Below are 7,785 nucleotides of genomic sequence, written 5' to 3'. Positions count from 1 at the left end.
CGGGCTCAATGTAATGCATGGAACCTGAATGAGCAATAGTATCAAACACGCGTTTTACACCATTCCTCATTCCGTTCCATGCATTACAATGAGCCCTCCTCCGATTTCTACCTCCCCCAGCCTCCACCACTGATCTATGCCCCATAGCTGACCCACCAGACTCTAACCTTCTCCTACAAGTCTGCTGTCTTAAATGCTTTTAATAGGGCGTTTTTTTTTTTTTACCCAGCTCTCTGCTGCTGTGTTGATGTGCTCTTTCATGGTCGCCAGAGAAGGGAGGACTCTATAGAAAGACTGGTGGACGCCACAGAGTTAGGAACGGAGATTAAAATACGACAGGGAGGCTCTAGACTGACCCCCCCCCCCAAAAAAAATAAGGCGCCCCACCTAAGTTGGAGGGGGTAGGGAGGGGTTGGGGGACAGGGGGGTGTTAAAATGTGTGTGTCTCTTGAATGGTAGGTTACACACACGTCCGCATTTGTAAGAGGGCTCTGCAGAGATTGTGTTAAACCCCGGCTCTATCCCCCGTGGTCCGAGTCGCCTTGTCAGCAATTACTGTTAGATAAACTACCAATCTGTTTAGAAAAGCATATTTCTAGAGACAGCCCAAGCGTAGAAAACTGCACCCTGGCTACAACTATGTGCACCTGTTCTGTTATGTGGTTAGTGAGTCGGGTCAGTGCCTTAAACCCTATTGGACTTTTGCCTCTTGACGCTGAGCCTTAAAAAAAAAACAAAAAAAAAACAGTCCTTACCTACTGTACCTACCGTACAAAACGCAAATGCTACAGGCGCTCCTTCTGTTCTTGTGCCCCCCCGTCGGGACCTGAAACGCGTAACTTAACGATGTACGTTTTTATTTTACAACAAATTAATTGTGTAACTGTAATTGTACATGTTTACTGTATCAAACAGAACACTCAGGGCTACAGTAGCTTATCCAATCACATGATGTCTTAGCGACTCAGCGTGTTTTGCGAACACGCCAACGTCTTAATCTCTTAGAACTGAATGTACGATGTACAAAACTGTGGTTGATCGCCCAATGGTACTCTTTAAGAGATTTTTTTTTTTTTTCTTTCTGTTTTTTTCCTGCTTCTGTTTTTAATGAAGGCTATGGCACTGTAGTTTGAGAAGTTGCGTAGAGAATGGTTTTAATGTTTAAACCCACCACAAGCTGAGCGAACGTGATCCCCTTGTGCTTTATTGTGCCTGTCTTTCTATTGGGAGGGCAGTGCCCCGGTTATACCAGGGTTACACCAGGGTTATACCAGGGTTATACCAGGGTTATACCCTGGTTATACCAGGGTTATAACAGGGTTATACCAGGGTTATACCAGGGTTACACCAGGGTTATACCAGGGTTATACCAGGGTTACACCAGGGTTATACCAGGGTTATACCAGGGTTACACCAGGGTTATACCAGGGTTACACCAGGGTTACACCAGGGTTATACCAGGGTTACACCAGGGTTATACCAGGGTTACACCAGGGTTATACCAGGGTTATACCAGGGTTACACCAGGGTTACACCAGGGTTACACCAGGGTTATACCAGGGTTACACCAGGGTTACACCAGGGTTATACCAGGGTTACACCAGGGTTATACCAGGGTTACACCAGGGTTATACCAGGGTTATACCAGGGTCAGCTGTATGTACATATATCAATGACTGTGCCATGACATGTTGTTTTCTCTTCTGTAAATCGGAGAAATAGAATCGACAAACTGCAATAAAGTTTACATTTTCTTACTGCAGCTGCTCTTGATGTGATGAAGAATATAAATGCTTTTTTTAAGGATTATGGTGTGTGTGTGTGTGTGTGTGTGTGTGTGTGGTTGCTCATGTCCAAGTGTGTGTGTGTGTGTGTGTGTGTGTGTGTGGTTGCTCATGTCCAAGTGTGTGTGTGTGTGTGTGTGTGTGTGTGTGTGCGTACCTGTGCGTGCCCCCCTCATCCCCTGTCATCTAGTCTGTCACTGTATCCGTTCCCATGCTGACGACCAGCGTCTCCACTAATTCCACTTAAACCTAATAAAGGTTATTTATAGGGGCGGAGCATGCAGGGGGGGGGAAGATTCTCAGCCCCCCTCAGCCCCCCACCCCTCAGCCCCCCACCCCGAACCCCCCCATACCTTACAGCCCCTTGGCTGAGCTCCACCCAGGGGCCCCCCGGCCTCGCTCCTTCAGCCCAGCTAGACAGGTGCAGGCCACGGACACCATACCTCAGCCAACATCACCCAGCCTCACGCTCTCCTCTTACAGACCACGCTCACTGCTTCCTTGAGACTCCTGCAGGCCCTCCTTCCAGTGAGGATTTGTGCTTCTCGGAACAGATATCTTGTCCTGAATATCCTCGTACGACAGCCCCCGTCTCACAGTGTGTGAAATAAGTCCAGTTTAAGTGAACACTCGGTGACCCGGCTTTGTAAGATGCCACGCAGGTCCCCTGAGATGGTAGCTATTTGAGACCTGGCGTGATGGCATGCCAAGGAAAACCCCGGTGATCTTCATCACCGTAACGCTTCTCCTTTTTATCCTCCAGTTTGAGTGGCTGATCTTCTTAGAAGGGGCCTGTTAAGGAGGCCATCTAATCTATTTGTGCGTGCGTGTGTGCGTGTGTGTGTGTGTGTGTGCGTGTGTGTGTGCATGCTCCCTTTTAACCCGAGGTATTCTATGTACGGAATCTGTCTGTGTATCCGTGCCTCAGACGACATCTTACTGAGCGTGTTATTGCACAGCATGTCTGTACGATTGTGTGATAATTAAAGTTATGTCTTAAAGGGACACGTCACCCATTTATAACATCACATTTGTTACCCCAGCACCATACCAGTGTCTACATATGTGAAACAGTGATTTTCTACGTTTTCTAAGTTCTAAAAAATAAGACAAAAGGTCCTAAGGAAATTACCCCCAATGATGTCATTGGGGGTACAAAACTACGTATTTCGTTATTTTCAGAAACTACAATTTTCCAACCAGGGTGAGTGTGTTTGAGGCTATAGTTTATTTTTTATTTTTTTATTTTTTTATCATTGAACTCAACACATTTTTACACCTAATGCCATCATAGGGGGTAATTTCCTCAGGACCTTCTCTCTCACCTTTTTGACTACAGAACGTAGAAAATCGCTGTTTTCACATATGTGAGCACTAGCATGGTGCTGGAGATAATGAACGTGATGTTAAAAATTGGTGAAGTGTCCCTTTAGCATTATTTCCCAAGCATGAGAACAGAATGTACTTGTAGGGTTCAGCCTGGGAAAAACAGGTCGTCCGACCATGAACAATGTCCAGCAGTGGTACAGTGTCTCTCTTTTCTCTTCCCTGAATCAATGTACTCAATTAGCTGGGAGCGTAACACAACCCTTATGTAACCGACTGGTGCTGCCAAACCCAACCCACAAACCCAGCTAGCACGATTGAACAACTCTGATATCCGGGAGGCTGGTGGAGGTAGAAATCGGAGGACAGGCACGAGGAACTAGTTGCGGGAGGCCACACGTTGGTGGTGTGGCTCTCCCCTTTACAATGTGAGTGCTTTCTGGGTGTCTCGAAAGGTGCTTTTTATAAATGCAATTCATTATTATTATTATCATAAGGAGTAGCAAACAGAATGGGCAACAGCAGCAGCAGCAGCACACATAGACAATATTGGCTTCCCTCTTTTCTAGGTGGTTGTGTACCGACAGACTGGTGACAAGCAGAGGCCGGAGCCCTCTCCCACACTCCACTTTTAGAAAGTGCAAGTCAAGGTTTTAAGTTTCAGTGTCTGCCCAGAGTGAATGGGTTTTCCAGCTTGCCAATTAGAAATACGATTTAAAAGGCTGTTGTCCAGGGGCCAATTGGTTGGGAGCCTGTTGTGTATGCAGCGGACGGTCATGCAGCCAGAGTGTGTGTGTGTGCGTGTGTGTGTGTGTGTGCGTGTGTGCGTGTGTTTATGAGTGTGTGAGCATGAGTGAGTGTGCGTGTGTGCGTGTGTCCGTCCGTCCATCTGTCTTGTATAGGTCGAAGGCTGTTATCTGCAACTGCAACTCAATTCAATGTGCAACTGCAATTCAAATTCACATCAACAGATACGAATCTTGAAGACTTATTCCATTCCTCTTGATAGAGACATATTCAAAGAAAACGTTTAAGATTTAATAAGGCCTGCCTTTGAAAGTGATCCTTTTCCCCCCAAGCAGCCAAACTGCAGGTTCCCAGAGTTGAGGAGGGGGCGAGCGGACCTCAGGAATGCGGCCTTGAAACGTTAGCCCACCAGCGGAAGCCCAGGGCCGGGTGACATGGGGGGCGGGTGTACCATTGTGGAGGTGTGTGTGTGTGTTTGTTTGTGTGTGTGTGTGTGTGGGGTGCTTGCGTGTGTGTGTGTGTGGGGGGGGGGGGTGTGCTTGTGTGTGTGTGTGTTTGTATGAGCATGAGTGTGTGTGTGTGTGTGTTTATGTGTATGAGCACGAGTGTGTGTGTGTGCATGAACATGAGTGTGTGTGTGTCTGTGTGATTAAGGGGAGCTTGAGGGAAGCTGTCGCATGTAATCACTTCCTGTCTCTGCCCTCCTGCGAAATCTGTCACCTCGCCATGCCTTTAAACATCTTCCGTTTTAATTTGGGCCCGAGCTAAATGCCTCCTGAACAGGCCCGGCAGAGGGTGTATTAATACGCCCTGCAGACAGAACTGTCTCCTTGGTGTGGTCCACTTGAGCCCAGCCACCTGGTGGCCTGGCAGGCTCCTGCTAGGGGACGGCTCCCCCTGGGCCAGTCAACACTGCCCTGGGCAGGAAGGATCCTGTTCTCACACCGACCTCATACAGAGTGATTCTCAATTTGTCAGAAATTAAGGATGTTGATAGTTCCGTAACTGCATCCTCACGCGGAGGGTGAGTCATCGAACACAGCGGATTCCTGATGGGAGTGATCTTGTCTTGTCAACTTATAATAATAATAATAATAATAAGCTTTTATTTATATAGTACCTTTCATACATAAGAATGCAGCTCAAAGTGCTGTACAATACTGTGCAAAAGAAAGAAAAAGGAACAGATTAAAAATCGAGAACAACCAAAACGTCAGCAAAGTGCTGAACAATACAGTACAAGAGCAGATTAAAAACAAAAACAACTATAACATAATTAATCAATACAATGAAAGCAGCATCACTCAATCTAGTTGCATAGATAGTTGATCAATACAATAAAATCAGCAGAGAACTTCAGGGGAGGCTGGTGGAGGTAGATATCGGAGGACGGGCTCATTATAATGCATGGAACGGATTAAGGAATGGTATCAAACACGTGTGTTTGTGATACAATTCCACATTCCGTTCCATGCATTACAATGAGCATCACAATGAGCATCACAATGAGCATTACAGGGCATTACAATGCAATACAGTGAGCCCGTCCTCCGATTTCTACCTCCAGCCTACCAGCTTGGTTTAAAATGAACACCGATAATATGGTGCTTTACTGTGGACTAGAGCAGTGGTTCCCAAACTTTTAACAGTCATGTACCCCCTGTTGGTTATTTTGTAGCCTAATTGATATTCTATGAACATTATCCTTGACATATTAGACATTGTGATAATATTATTCTGTTGGATAGGGTGCATGCATTTTTTTTTTGGTACTGAGACTGCAGTCGGCTATTCAACAAGTTTGGGAAGGTAAATCACAGATTTATTTCGCGTACCCCCCTAGACGGATCCACGTACCCCACTTTGACAATAGTGGGACTAGAGGTAATGACGTCGTGTCCCGTCAGCGTTGGTTTGAAGTGTCTCTCGTTTGTCTTCTACAGACACACAAGCATGTATAGTGACACATGAATACACTCGTATTCGATTCAGGTTGTCTCTCTCTCTGTCTGTCTGTCTGTCTTGTCTGTCTCCTCTCTCTCATGCGTAGGGATTGAGTTATTCCTGACCATGTCACACGATAGTCATACGACACACAGTGTCCTGTGTATCCCAGTCCACTACAGCAGATCTTGAGAGTAGAGCACCCCAATGTAGAGGAACTCTTAAGGCATCATCCGTGAGCCTCTGGCTCCCTCTAGGGGACAGAAAACATCAATACAACAAAACACCTGTGTTGCTTCTCCTGACAACTATATTCCTTATTTCCTTTCCCTCATCAGCTCCCATATAAAATGAAAGATGAAATCCATACCGTTGCTACTGGAAACATACACAGTCACATCAGTGGTCACGAAGGGGAGGGGCTGAAGGAAATTGTCATTGAATACAATGACACAGAACACCTTTCAATCAATCAAGATTATTTGTAATATACGCCATTTAGCTGACACTTTTATCCAAAGCGACTTACATTGCAGTGAGTGCATACATTTCAGTATACATGGTCCCAGCAGGAAACGAACCCACAACCTAAGCGTTGTTAGTGCCATGCTCTACCAACTGAGCCACAGAGGACAATATTTGTACAGCGCTTTTTACAGACAAATGTCACAAAGTGCTTCACAGCAAAGCAGTGTCATATCATTAAATGAAGTCCGAGGCTAAATACTTTTGCTTGACAATCACTTTTATTGTGTTAAAACATGTTTTGGTATTTCAGCTGCTTGTTTTTTGTTTCGTTTTTAAAACATCTTTGAATTATAGGCAAACATGTACAGCTTCATCATCGTCAAAACCATGCATCGGTGTAAACCTGGGGAGGCTGGTGGAGGTAGGAATCGGAGGACGGGATAACCCTAACCATTTCTCATTCAGTTTCATGCATGACAATGAGCCCATCCTCTGATTTCTACCTCCACCAGCCTCTCCTGGGGTAAACATGAAGTCTACTGTGAGTCATACAACTACAATAGATCCTTTACTTCAAATCCTGCAATTACCAAGTCATGGGTCAAATAAAGGAAATGTTTAATCTTAAAATACTTTGTTTCACTTTCTAAATCAACAACAATTCAACAACTCAGGGGTTACACACTGTTCCTCATGAGCAACACTCCACATACTTCTTAACTTCTTTTTTTTTAAACTTTTTTTTTTTTTTTAGAACAGTTCAATAATGAAAACAGGTTAAAATATGAAAAATAAATAATGTGCTGTACTGACATTGAGAACAACTTATACAGAAAACAGATGTATTTTTCTAAGCAGTCAATCCTATGCGTCATATCGCCTAGTTGTCCTATGCATTTCATTTTTGTTTAATGTCTGATTACTGTACCTAAATATATATGTTACATGTTGTCCAACACACGGAAAGTCTCTTGATGAGACACAGCAGATTCATAAAGGAGAAATATGACAACCAACCACTCACGTCATCGTCTCTCACCAAAATAAGCTAAAAACACTACAATGCAGTCTGTCGACATTTTGAATATGATATAATGACGTTGACATCATGACAATTCACCCCCTCGGATGAAAAGTCCCTTTATCAGCCGATATGGTCGGATCCCCCGTGATCCAAGACCTGGAGAAAGGCTACCAAGGCAGTTTGGGTTCTAGGCGACGGGCCAGTCCTGGAGAATGCAGCCCAATAAAAAGTGCAGTGACTGCACCCCTAACAACACCGTCAGCAGCTGCGATTGGCTACTCTGTGTGTCAATCAAGCTTTGCAGGTCACGTGGGTGGGTGAGATTCCCCGCAAACAATCCCATACAATCCCTCGTTACTAAAACAGAAACGTCCATGCTAAGAGCTAACGGCTAATCGGTGCCACACGGCACGGTAGTGCATCCCAAACCTTGTGTACTGCACAGGTATCAGTGGAGGCTGGTGGAAGAGAGCCCATCCTCCGATTTCTACC

Source organism: Argentina silus (assembly GCF_951799395.1).
Source record: "Argentina silus genome assembly, chromosome: 3".
Classification (NCBI taxonomy): domain Eukaryota; kingdom Metazoa; phylum Chordata; class Actinopteri; order Argentiniformes; family Argentinidae; genus Argentina; species Argentina silus.
This window is presented reverse-complemented; position numbering follows the sequence as displayed.